Genomic DNA, 14,018 nt, shown 5'->3' on the forward strand with positions numbered 1-14,018 from the left:
TGCATGAAAGCAAATGGGTATGGTTCCATTCAGTCTCTAGTACACAAAGCTATTTTGTGTTGTCAATAGAAATCATAAATTCTCTACGTTACTGAGCTTTATTTCCAGCCAAGGAATAGTATATGAAAGTGTTATGGGATACTGGATATTTAATTGCTATATTTTTTTTAAGTCTCCATTTTGAGTGTGTGTATCTCTCTCTGGCCCTGACTCATGAGAAGATGTAATGAAATGTCCTCTTCCAAGCAGGTCATTCTGCTGAGCAGGTTGCAGGCAGTAATGGATGTGTGGGAGGTTGAGTCTCAATGACGTTGTTTTGACACACAGTAGTGTACTGTGTTGTCAAGGAGGAGGACCCTACTTCTGATGAGGTCCTTTTGTTGTGTCTCTGTAGTATGGAATAAGAGACATAAATGTTTTATGAGGTTTCAGGCCTTAGCTGGTAGTCCCTGAGATCAGAAGTGTGACTGGGTCCTTAAATCCCAGTCATTTAAGAGATGTGGATAGAAAACACCCTCCATGACTTGTTCTCACAAGATTGTAAGGTAGAACTTGGAGTAGTAGTGGTCGTCAACTATGGCTGCCCACAGATAATATGGTTTTGTTCTCGCCCTCCTGGCTGTAGCTGTGTCCCTTGTTTCCAAGCGTTGCATCGCATATAAGGTCAGAGGGTGAAAATTTTTTATATTTTCAGCTTCTTAGTGTGAGCCTTCGATCCCACCGTCTCTCCCCCAGGATTTTAATACACGAATAACCACTTTCCCACGTTCACTCTTATGAAACTTGATTACAGTTTTTCATAACTTCCGTTTTCATCACTTAACGATCAAGGGAGCCAGGGAAGTCAAGCTTTGATTCAGTGGTATCTTCGTCCTGACAAAATATGAGGATGCTTATTTCCATGTTTCCATAAACATGCTTTACAAACTCTGGAAGTTTCCTGTATTTGCTTGGCAAATTTTTTTTTGTCTGTACTTCTTAATAGTACTGTGATGCTTCTGTCCCTTAATCCTGAATCTTTTTCTGTGTAAACTCCACATATTCTCCTATATTTTGCGAGTCTTATTCAAAGGAAGCAATTTTATTCTTAACACAGTCTCAAAATGTAAAAACAAAACATTGATCTGTTTGCCGCAAATTTTACTGAAATGGGTTTTGATTGGGAGGAAAAAAATATCTTTGTGTCATTCAGGAATTTAAGTAAAAATGCTACGCTTTGTTGACTTTTGGAAGCTCGATGTAAACTTTTAAAGCCTGTTGGCTTTTGTAGTCTTTTTTAAATTTAATTTAATTTTATTTGCAGGGCCTTCTGTAGACTAAGGGATTTACAAGCCTGAGACAGGCTTGCTTTTACAACGCCTGGCGATGTGGCATCAGGTAGCATAATGTGACTTGACTGGTCTGATACAAGCCGATTGCAACCCACACCTCTTCTCCTTCCCACAAATAACGTATCTTTTTTATCTGTCAGTATTGCTATTTTGTAATGGGGGCTGACATAACTAATCAGTCCTTTTCTGTGTGTAAGGTAGATTTGAAGTAAGGGTGATGTGTCAGACTGTCGCCTTGTTCGATGTGGACCAAACCCTGGATTAAACACATTTTTCAAGCATTGCATGGAAACTGCATAGGCTTAGATGCTGCAGTATGAGGTTTTTGGTTTAGATTTCATATTCCAGAAGAGAATTAACAGTCTTGAGGAGAAGACTGTCTCTCTCCATGGGACAGCTAGCATAGCTGTGGCTTGTGGTAAAAATAAATAACACAAGTTAGGCAGCTGGCACTCCGCACCTACGTTTTCCCATCCATACTGTGTGGTTTACTGTTTTGGGTTTTTTTTGCATTCAAGGCGGGCTACAGCGAAGCTTGTTTGATGAATTGCAGTTTGTTCATGAGCATGATACTTTGAGAATAAGAGCAATGACTGAGACATTGGGTGGCTTCTTTCTGATTCAGTAAGCAAGCCTTCCATTATAAATGAGTTTTAAAGGCAAGACATTGGCGTGTGTGTGTGTATATATATATGAAAAACAAAGTATAGAGCATTCTGAAATAGATACAATAGAATCCCAGTTATACAAACAAAAAGCAAGAATCTAAGTAGTTCTGTATTCAGTGTTAATGATCTGTATTTCATATGAAAGGTTGACCTTTGCAGGGCCTTTTCTTCTGAAGTAAAGAATAGGCTGATCTGTTTCTCCCGCAGCTGGAAGGGCAGGGGAAGATTTGGTTGATCTTATTTTTTTCAGCAAGACTATCACAGGGAATGATAGGGCCAGTTGCTGAGATTGCAAAGGACTGTGCAGCCCCAGGCATCTTTAACTATGTGCGAAGACTGATTCTGTTTAACACACAAAAAAAAAAAATATGAAATGCCTAAGTTTAGACGGAACACTGATTCAGGCCAAGAAAAATGTGATCCTTCCTATTGACTTAAAATGGATCTGCGAGACTTTCGTATGATGATTCATATAAATCAAAGTGAATGGGCATTAGATTACACATTCATCATTGTGATTATCACTTGAACTGCTTAGCGTGTGTAACCTGGTACACATTTGCCAGTATTGTTTTTAACTATAAAGACAATATTAGAACATTATATTATGAGTTTTATTTAGTATATTGTAGCGGCCTAAAGCTCTACAACTTGAAGCACACACATTCTGTGTGGGGAATCTGTGGGGCTTTTTTACGCGTGGGGAGTTACCCAGATAGAAAGTATGCTTTTTATGGCAATCAGAGTCTATTTAAAATTCTGTTTTTAATCCAATATAAATCTATTTAAAATATGTTACGATAGATACTTACATGCTTTCCTGTGGGCAAAGACATTCTTCCCACCCAATGTGTAACTTCAGCTTAAGCCAGTTTTCTGTTTCCAGACTCTTAATTGTTCTGTAGTCTGTGGTGCACAAAGAATTAAATGTGTCCGGTCCTCAAGATTTGGTTAATCTCATTATGCTCCGGGAGATGGTGTATAGTTCAGGTCTTGGGATGCGAGGCTAGGACTTTGGCCTGTTGACAGTTGTTTTAAAAGTTGAATGCTGTTTGAGCTTCTTGCTTCTGCTAACAAGACTTTACCAAAAAACTTCTCAAGAACATTTTATAGCATCCAAACAAGAGACTGAGGCATTGTCTTTAAGCATTCCAAATAACTTTAAGATCCATTGAAGGACCGTTTTTGGTCGGGTGGGCAGGGATCACTTTTCAGAACTGAAAGATGTAGAGAAACCAGATATTTGAGGTATGGTCAAGGACTTAGTAGAGCTGCTGCAGAAAATGTGAAGTAGTGGGAAGAGGTTGAAAACATTGTGTATTTTTGCAAGTCAGCTCTTTGCCTGTTACAGCCTCTTAATGGGTGAAAGATCTGAGAGTACGTGGAGAGGAGGTGTGGACTGTGGGACGATATGAGTGTACATTTGTGTGTGCGGTTGCTGTCTGGTGGGATGGGATCATGATAGTAGTGTTCCCTGCCCTTGTGCGAGGGGCTGTAGGTCTGTCGGGGTCGCGAGTGAAGTACCCCACCTGAAGGACTGATTTTGGGATAAACTCTCAAATATATCTCATTTCATTTTACCAGTCGTGTATGCATAAGTAGTTCTAGGAACGCCTTGTCAGTGTGGAGTTACTGGTTTTTTTCTTTCCATTTGTCTTTTAAATCAGACCAGTCACTAGTTTTGTTATCGGATTCCTGTGCACCTTATATACAGCCATTCCTGGTGCTTGTCGTCCTCTGCTCTCCCGGCGTTTACATTGCTGTGGGCACTGGATCTGCGCTTGATTTAAAGGCAATAAAAATATCTATCAGAGCTTCTGTTAGTGTTGAAAGTCTCTAATCACTTAGGGTATTTTTTAGCACACGAGCTCAGGAAAGCTGATCCTAAATGTGACGGTGATTTTTTTAAGGGGAGAAAATCCACCTATTTTCATTGTTAGTGGAAACTGTAGATGAGAACCTCAAAGAGGAACACTGAGGGGCATCCTCCGTAGGTTGTCCACAGTGTATTTGGTCAAGAAAAGAAGCAGTTTAAGGAATGTGACGTGCGGTTCTTGATGCAGAAAAAAGCTTCTGCATGCCTAATACATTGGAAAACATTTGTTCAAGAGCGTGTCTTCCTTGTGCAAAATTTGCCCCTGTAGTATTATTAAGGTCAGTATCCATGTAGGTTATCTCATACATACTGAATGTGGTGCCCGAGGTCAGCGTTGGCTTGTAAATACAACTTTGAGGAATGTTTTGTCCTGTTTTGTGCTGTTAAAAAGGGTCTATATAAGTTGTTTGTTTAGAAACTTATTTACTCCTGCTCTTCCTGGACTTGTCTTCATTTCCTGATTAGAAAATAACAGTTTGTAAATGAAACACTGTGTCCTGCTTAACAAGTAAAGTTTGTGGAAATAATCCTTACATGTATACATCCACTCATTGACCGATTCTCTTTTAAGTGAGTAGGTATTAATTTTAAGGTAAATGTTTACTATTCTGGATGTTCAGGTAGACTTTTCTATTCTTTACTATGCCCTGGTGTGAAAAAACATAGTGTCAATTTTGTGAGAATAATGGCTATGTTGTATTGTTAATTGAGGAGTATTAGAGTGCGTCTGTGATTCAGGGAGGAATTATCAAAATGCTGTCTCATAAAAATCAAATAAACTCAGCTTCTGGATCAAGTGGGCAAGTTCACGAGTCCCTGTAATTCTTTGAACATTCTGGCTTGAATCTTTACTACTGAAAAGGTCTCTGCACTTCATCATGCATTGGCACGTTCACCGAGAATCAGCATTCCTCTTCTGTATTATTTCTTGATAGCTTTTTCATTAATCCTTCAAAAGTACTGTGCTGCTTAATGGAGTCAGAATAGAAAAAAATGCATTTTCAGAAAGTCTTCCGGTGTGTCGTGTTTGCTTTCTGCGTTTCACTTAGGCATTAATCAATTAACTGCTTTTGATTCTAGTCACTTCTCAGGTTAGATCTCGGCGTTCCATGGATGGATAATGTACTCTGTAAATTAGGTGTGAAACGGTTGGAGAAAAGCACAAGCTGGCGCTGTGCAGAGCCAAGTCAGGTTTGGCCTGCCTTTATTTGAGCTTGCGAACGCTACCTTGTGAATGCATGGCAGTCTGGCAGGGCTAACGCCGGGCTGGAGCTGAAGTGGGCCTGTAAAAAAACTGCTCAGATGTTCATTTTCTACCTGTGCTTTTGTATCCATTTTGTTGCTCGAGTTGTCTGTCATGGGGGCTTATCTTGTTCCTGCTGCTTCAGGTGATGAAGAGGCAACTTGGTCTCTTTCTGCTGCTCATGTTGTAGCACAGCTTTGTGATGCTAAGCCTCATGTGATGAATATTACTGTTGCGGGTTTTGCAAGTGGAAAAGTCTGTATCTCAGTGCTGTAGATTGTGAGGAGATGGTTGTTGCGGGGCTGGTGGGAGGCTCATGCTGAGATGCGTGCCCAGAGGAGCATCGCGAGGAGGCGAACACCCCAGCTGGCAGCAAACTCCTGTGGCTCCTGCCCACCCCATCGACAGCACCTCGCTGTTCTTCAGGGGGAAGGAGAAAGGAAGCAGGCTATTTGGGACCCCACTTCTCATCTTTAGCTTTTCTTGAAGCAGTTCAACTCTTAGTGGCTACTACTTACAAATTCATAATTCAGCTCAGTTTTGCTATCTGCTGTAATTTTCCTGACACCTTTAAGGTTTGTGTGGGATTACTTTTTTAAGTATTGCTTGACTGTCCTGGAATTGAAGGCGTTTTAATGCTTAAACTTCTGAAATTATCAGTTGGTAGTAGTGAGCCACAAGCCATGGTTGGTGTGCCACCGTTTTGTTTATAAATAGGACCAGAGAGTATTTCAATGAAAATTTGTTACTGATTACCTTTAGAGATTTTGCCTAAAAGTTAAAGCGTACAGTTTGATATTAACAGATAGTGAAGAAAACTAGTGTTTCTTGTGTTTCATATTATTTCAAAATTGGATTTATTATAGGTATATTGTGGTAGCAGTGTTGCAACTCAGAGTGACTGCTCCCTGGAAGTGAATGTCCGCTGAAGATGTTCAGTATGATCTGTGATGGAACTCAACCGGATGTAATTAATTGTTTATTGAAAGAAATCTGCTTATCTGTTATGCAAGCAATGGAAAAAGAGAGCAAGTCATCAGAAGCAAAGGTGTTGCTGCCTCCGCTCTTCTGGTAAAGAATTCCCAGCTCCTGAAAACCCAGTCTCGGTAGATAGTAGATGCCAAGGATGGAGAGCTGAGGGACATGTAGTCTCAACTTTGTTAAGATAGTTCCCCAAAGTTCTGTTGCCCACTCTGAAATCATTATAGGAATGCGAGCGCTAAGATATATTCAGTGAATTCAGCAACCTGGAAGTTGTGCTCAAGCTGTGGGTTTTACAGGGTTTCTAATGCTCTATTTGAAGGTGAGGTTGCTGTTATTTTTTTTTCTTTAAATTTTATGAGCATTTTATATAATGATGTTCCTGTCATGCTTTTGGCTATGAATCAGCAAACCATTTATGTGCATGCTTTAATTGAAGCATGGAGTTGTCTCGCTGTGCAAATGTTGAAGTCAGTGAGACTATTAATTAAAATTAAGTATCTGCATAAGTGCTTTTTCTAAAAATAAGTTGCTTCATAACAGCTTTGGGCCATATTTGGGGAGGAGGGTTTTGTGTTTTTTTTTTTTTTTTCAAACTTTGGAAATAGGTATGTAATTCTCCCTGAATTGGGTGATGATAAAATGTAGCAGCAATACCAGACAGCAGAATGTTCACGGGATGGAGTGTGGACTTTCTGCCTTGTAAGATGTTGCCTAAGCTGCTATTTATTTATTTTTAAATGGAGAATAAAACTACTATGGTTTTCATATTGCAGAGAGGGTGGTGACAAGGAGAACTTAAGAGCTTAAGCTACTCTGTAGTGGAATCACACAAATTATAGGAAAGAATCGATTCATCATCTTCCTTACTGAGGGCCTGATCACAACTCTGTTTTTCTTCCATCGAGTAAAAGCTTGCGTCGTTCGGTTAACGTCAGTGCTTCTCAGTGTGAGACTTCTTAGCTAGTTGTGGTGTGTGTCACTTATATATTCTATCCGTAGTCAAAGGTATTATAAGTGGGAAGACTGAGCTGTGGGGTTTTTTTCCTCTATGTATTTGAGAATTTACTATACAAATTTACTGTACAATTTTACAAAATTATCTGGTTTATTAATTCTCACAGCACCTTGGTGAAATAGCGTACTTCTGTCTCCTAAGTCTGGCTCTTTACTATACTCACTTTTATCATGCTAGCCTGTTAACCTTTTTTCAGATTTCTGTTAAAAATAGTCTTCTTACAAGCCCCACGACTCCCCACCTGCAGCAAACCAATAAATGACAAGGAGAGGGAAGAAATCACTGGAAACACAGAAAAGGGGAATGTGTTTCAGGGTGTTGGTACCGTCAGATTTCCGATTGCACCTCTGCCATCTCCTCTTGAAACTGATTTTAAAGATCTTTCTTTGCAGGTATATAGATAAGGCACTGACCACATTCTAATGTAGGAAACAATAAGAGACGTTGCTGCACGTGATGGGAGCTGGGAAGAAGCACCGTTTGCCTGAGGTCATACAGATACTTGAAGTCAGATGCAGAATTAGAGGGCAGGTGTTTTCTGACCAGAAGATGATACTTCTGAGGAGCTTCAGTGCAATGTGGGTTGGTATCCCCAAGCTGTTGGGTTTTTACTGCTGCAGTTCTTAGTCTTTATCATTTTCATTTATCATTTATTCTTCTATTAGTAGTAGAAACCGAGAATCACGCTTTCATGTGAATGCAGTTCAGATTCTTGCTGAAAATCACATGTTTTTTGCTAAAAATGGGACTCGGAAGGTTCCTATTTTAAGTCATTAATATTGTGGGGGGAGGGAGTGGCATTTATTTAGTGTTGGTGCTAAAAGTTTCTGTAAAGCATTGTCAAGTGAACACAAAGCAGAACTTACATCGTTTGGGGAAAAATACCAATGTTGCCATCTTTACTATGAGCATGTCAGTTGCTCTTTATTGCTTTTTAAATTTGATTTCATTGTAGTGTGGCGAGCTTTTCAATAAACATAGTGGTTTCATTTATATAACACTAGAATTATTGTTAATGCGCGGTTTCATACTGCGAATTACGTATGTAATATTGTGTCCAGTGGGATCCTGTATCACAAAATTTGCATAGTTATAGTGCTGGTGACATCGTATCTCATACAAAGAACCTAGGGACCTGATACAATATCAGTAAAACTGTCTCATAGGTATGATTCAAACAGTTTTATTAGCAACATATGGGGTATGAAGGAGCCACAGAGGGTAGTTTCGAGTGTAAGGGTGCTGGCCTATCTTTTTCAGCCTGTAATTATATCAGTCCTCTTCTATGGCATTATTTGTTGCTGCTCTGGGATTGCTGAAAAATAACTACTAATATGGTGACACAAAGGATCAGAATAAATTATAATTGTTGACTTTACAAGAAATTCATTGGCAAAAAGGCTTACTATCCTAAGCTCGGATGTCATTTCTGGTTCAGCCAGAGCTAAGCCACATATACAAAATAATATCTTTTTGAAAGTCTTAGGTTTTTTTCTGGCAACCTTATCCTGTTGTATTGGGTGCTTTCGTGATCTGACAGATAGGAGGAAGAAACTTTTTGGCTGCATTTTAGTTTTTAATCTTAAACTAGGAGAGTGCATGTTGGTTAATTGATACTAGGATATTGAACTCTTGTTCCCCAAATGGAACACATTGTAATTAGTAATCTTCAAGTAGAGTTCATAACTTAAACGTTTTGTCATTAAAACCTAGCAAAAATATAACTAGAAGATTGTACTAGTGCTCTGTTTAGTTGTACTTTTAAAAGTCATGATGTAGTAAAAAAAAAAAATTTCTACATGTTGTAAAAAAAATGATAAAAGTTTTGGAGGTTTAATGTTTCTGCTTTGTACTAATTGGCTACTGAAGAGCCATCGTATATACAAACTATTAGAGAAAAGTACTGTATGACTACTTCCCTGATAACTTTTTAAAATGCTTGTGTTGTTAAAAACACTGGGCTGAGCAATGTCTCTGCAGAAATTAGGCCAGTTACCTTGACTTTACTCAAAATTACTTCTGAATTCTTTTATTCTGGATTGAGGTTCAGCACAGGGAGGAAAACCAGAGCCCGGGGGACAGAACTGGTGAAGATTAGCAGGAGATCTGTGAGGATGGGTCATCTGGGCAGATGTGCCTCTGCAGTGCTGGGACCTCTGTGCTGCTTCACTGCTGTGGAAGCATCTTTTCATCCATTTTTTTTTCCCCATTCTGCTTCCATTGTTTCAGTGTAGATCCATACTACGCTTGTAGAAGATTGATCTGGAAGGGTTCACTTGTATTCAGGTAGGATGAAACTTGTCTGAACCACTCCTGACTTGAATATACATGAAAAAATAATTAGTAAGATTCTATGAACTTTGTAGGGAATGTAATTTGGAATTTAATTGCTAAACATCTTTCCTAGGGTTCAAGCTCTCAGTCAGGAGTGGCACTTCAGTTGAAGATAACGTTAAAATTCCAGTATTTGCTTACAACACCTTCTAGAGCTTAGTGTTAGCTACTCAGATTTTCAAGAGTACGCTCTGCAAGCCATCAGTGAAAATACTGAAGCTACTGGACTGAGGGAAGATTCCTGCCTCTTTCCAGTGTTCTGCCATTCTGACAGCAAACTGCGGGTACTTACAGTCACGGTGCAGTTTTGTATCCTGTGATATTCCTGCATCTTAGTGGTATACCCTAGATCATATTTCCTCCTCTTTATTTTCTAAAATCTTGTGCGCAAAAGCCTCACTGATGACAAGAAACGCATCTTGACAAACCGAGAAATTAAGATTAGTTCAATGTGGCTTCCCCCCGACAAATGTTGACTGGCCAGTCTTCTAGGTGTGTACAAATAGATTGTTTAATGGCTTGTTTTGGTAACCTCTTGGTATGGAAGTAAGGATTACGTGTCTGTAATTCTTGTTTCTCCTTTGTCTTCTCTTTTGGGGTAAGTTTTGTTTGTGCTAGCACTTCATGTCTTTGGGAGCTTTTCTGACTTCCGTGAGCTTTCGAAGATAATTGCAGGTGATTCAGGAGCTATTGCAACTAGTTCCCTTAGTATTCAGTGTTAAAAGACCTCAGACTTCGCCAGGTTGAATTTATGTTTTGAAAAATACCCTTTCATCCTATTTCTACCCTATCTCTTCGCAAGCTTGGATTGGAAGCTCTCTGACGAAGTCATTGCTGTTGAGAATCTTAAGTCCTTCTGTGAAGACTGAAGTGAAAAAGCATTAAACCTTACATTTTGAGAAATAAGTAGAAACACGTCATCTAATGTACATCTGAGAAGTGGTCAAATACCAACTTTTAGGTGCATAAACATCACAATCTTCTGATCTTTGTATCAAATGCAGCTAGTCCTCTGACTCCAAGGCAACCATCTACTGGCTGAAATGGTCATTTTCAGTGTCTCCCATAAAGAGAGTCACCTCTTTCTTTTAGACATCATTAAGGATAAACTTGTACTGTTTTAATGTATTTTTATTTTGCCTTTTTAATGTAATTTTGCATTTTGCACACTTTATTATAGCATTTTCTCCTTTCCCATATCATTTTTTGTTTGGAGTAGAAAGCTCACACCCACTTTGCTAAAGATGGTAAAGGAGTGATTTCTGAAATTAACCATTAAATATAAAAATTTATATAAACAGATCTGGACATCACATCACAGGGACTTTAGAAAACTGTCTTAAGAGCCTCCAGAACCACTCATGTTAATTGTTGCATATCTTGTAAATGTGTTTATTTCAAAGTACTGGAAGACTTCCAAAAAGTTTCTGTATTTAAAAGGGCAAAAAGGATGTTGCAGTGGATTTAGCCCAGGACAAAAAAAAGGAAAGGTTAACTTGGACTTCCGTCAGTGAAGGCTTAAAAGCTAAAAAAAATAATATAATTAATGCTGGTCACTATGGTTTTGTGATAGAAGGCTTTATGAGACAAAGCTGATGTGTTTTTTTAATAGGATTGTGTGTCTGGCCTATATTGCTATAAAAACTAATTTAAGGCATGAAATCATTGCGACGCAATATTTTGATATAAAAACTTGGGTTATGTAGCTGAGACACAGAAAAGATTAAAAATGTCCTGTTGCTTAAAGTGTAACTTCTAATGGGATGAGAAAGACCTACGTTTAGTGGGTCTCCCATGTACTCATGGCCCAGTTACACTTCATCAGCAGTTTTCTTGGTGATTTAAGTTTGCTGCTGTATTTTTCAGATGGTGCAAAGAACAGTGGAGAAATATATCCCCAGTCAGTCATGTAGCTCAGTCATCAAAATAGAGTAAAACTGTAGTCAGTAAAGAAAACTTCGGTTGGGAACCCCCGTTTTGAGAATGTGGGCGTGACACGAGCAGAGACAGGGAGAGCTGGGACAGTTTAGCCTCCAGATGAGAAGGCTCAGGGCACAAACTGAAATACAGGAAATCCCGTTTAAATGCAGGAAGAAGTTTTTCACTGTGAGTGGTCAAACACTGGAACAAGTTGCCCAGAGAGGCTGTGGAGTCTCTGTCTGTGGAGATAGTCTGAACTCAGCAATGGTCTTGGGGAACCTGGTGTGGTTGACCCTAGTTTGGGCAGAGGGTTTGGTCTAGTCAATCTCTGGAGGTCCCGTCCAGCCTCATCCATCCCGATTCTGTGACCTGGGGGGAGGGCTTGGAGGTGTGATTAGCTGTGGTGATTATAATGCCACGGCAAAAGGGCTAGTGCAGTTCGTGCGTAAACAAGAGACTGCGAAGTAGACAAACGTGTAAAATCTTGATTTTAACTTACAGGGTACTGCAAGACTGCCATTTATTGTCTTGAATTCTGGTGGGGTGAGGTGTTTTCCTTGACATGCTTGGGATGATAATAGTGGCCATCTACTGTAGAGAGGACCTTTAATGGCAGGTCGGGTTGGTAGGGTCTTGGGGGAGAGGAGGCAAGGCTCACCTGGCTCCTCCACTGTAGGGTTTGATCAAGTGAGAAGTAAACGAACCTACCTACTCTTGATGATCAATAGGAATAGGTGATTGTGGACTCTCCTGTCTTTTGATCTTTAGATCAAGTGTTGTCTTTTTTTGCAGACATTACTAGACTAAGGAAAGTATTTGGGATAAATATTTGGGTGGTATCGTATTGGGTGGTATTTTGATGAAGCTTCTTAGCTTAAATGGTTGGGACGTTAGACCAGATGAGCTCATATCCTTTTTTTCTTTTCTCCCCCCAACTCTATTCAGATTTAAGAGTGCTATTACAATTGGGAAAATTGCACTTTATCGTCTGTCCGTTGGACTGAAGCAGATAGAACGGATGGGAAAAAGTACAGCTCACCACTGAGATCCACAGACAAGATTCCCAGACTGCTTTGTTGAAGACATCTAAAGCAGCACAGCCTGGTGTTTTACTGCTCCCAGTTTTGGATGCAGGTAGTAGTACTTCTGATAAATATGATGTGCTTCTTAAATGAAAAAGGGAAAGTGTGTAGTTCCCTGTTTGACAGGCAGAAAACATAAGACAAAGGAGTTAAGTGGCTCATGGCCAATAATTCAATGTAGAGTCAGGGTCCAGGACTCCCTGCTCTTGCAATATGTTGTCTCGCCTTATGGGTCACTCTGTCCATGCAGGGTATCATCAATTCCAGAGCAAATTCATTAGTTCATATTCATCCTATACTTTGTGGGATGGTACTTTTAATTGTTTGACAAGGTGTTACCTTTCAGAAGATAATTAATGGATCAAGTTAAACAACTTTTCTTGTCTCTCCATGTGTTGCTTGTTTGAGCAGACAGCAGGGCCTACAATAATGACTTTAGTGTGTGCAATCTGGGGACTACCTTTCTTCATCTTTCTTGGTTGTGTGGTGGCACTAATTGGCCCCGTAAAGAAAAGGAGACTTACTTTTTCTGCCCAGCTTGATGAGTAGAAGGGTTCTTGGTGTTTAGTAGATGTCTACTAATGATTTTTACTGTGCTTGCCCCTGAAATGATGGCAGAGTTCACGCCATGCTTCCTGTGTATGGTAAGTCTGACAAGGTTACAGGTTTTGGGAATCAAAGGAATTTTTCCTTCAAGGCAAGATTAGCACCATGCTTGCTGACTTCTCTTTTTCTCCTATTTAATCAAAACCTGGATTCACGTGGTTGCAGCAGAGGTGGGAAATGTTAAGATCATGAATGAGGTATGTCTGTTAACAATTGCGTTGTACTTGTAATTCAAGTAGACTGGCTTCCTATGGCTGTACCTGAGCGCCAGGCCTGAGAGACTGGTCGGCCCTACAGCGAAATAGTAAGAGACGACCAAAAACGTTTGGCCGTTCAGATACATATTCCCCATTTACTACCCAACCTCTTCTCCCAAACAATCAAAATATATGGAATTCCACTGTTCAGCAGTGAATCGAGACTTTATTTTATGCTTTTGGTAGGGAAAACTAGTTTTCCTCATGCTGAAAATTAATAAATTTGGTTGTATCTTCAAATGTAAAAGATGCTTATTCGTGCATTATAAACAAAATGAAAATCTGGTGGCTTTTTTGTGAATTTTGCATGTAGTGGACGTATCGGTCAGTATTTTGGGGGCCCCCCCAGTGTCTCTAACTCCTATAGACCAGCTGGGAAGGCTTTGTGCTTCTCTGCAGTAAAACTGCTCTGAGCCTGGACCGTTCAAGGACAGACACAAGCCGGCGTGACACAGTGTATGGCAGCGCCGTTCCTCCTTCTTTCCCCTTTCTTTTCCAATAACTTCGGAACTCATCAGGCAACTTGTACTAAATTTGACAGAAGAGCCATAAGCTTAAAGGTTTTAAGCTCCGATGTGTTAAATTAAAATATGTGGTCAAGTAATGAAAAGACAATATTATGGGCTGCAATGAGGAAAGGGCTGCAGTGTAAGCTCTTAGGAGACAGCAGAGAATTCAAGTATTTCTCGGATTGTCTTGCTT

General features: G+C 39.7%; 1 protein-coding gene across 19 annotated transcripts in view; it reads left to right on the plus strand.

Moving 5' to 3' along the window:
* GTDC1 (glycosyltransferase like domain containing 1) overlaps positions 1–14,018 on the plus strand; it is a 322,827-nt gene that overhangs the window by 13,685 nt on the left and 295,124 nt on the right. For 15 of the 19 annotated variants that reach the window (XM_054208204.1, XM_054208201.1, XM_054208211.1 and 12 more), the window contains one exon: positions 12,317–12,505. The exons of 2 other annotated variants lie outside the window; for them this stretch is intronic. The gene's annotated coding sequence lies outside the window, so the exon portion shown is untranslated. Of the gene's footprint in view, positions 1–4,955; positions 5,067–5,984; positions 6,190–10,253; positions 10,413–12,316; positions 12,506–14,018 lie in introns of all 19 variants that reach the window. 2 more of the 19 variants (XM_054208194.1, XM_054208197.1) reach the window with 2 other exon arrangements.

The sequence above is a fragment of the Rissa tridactyla genome, chromosome 7, assembly GCF_028500815.1.
Source record: "Rissa tridactyla isolate bRisTri1 chromosome 7, bRisTri1.patW.cur.20221130, whole genome shotgun sequence".
Lineage (NCBI taxonomy): Eukaryota > Metazoa > Chordata > Aves > Charadriiformes > Laridae > Rissa > Rissa tridactyla.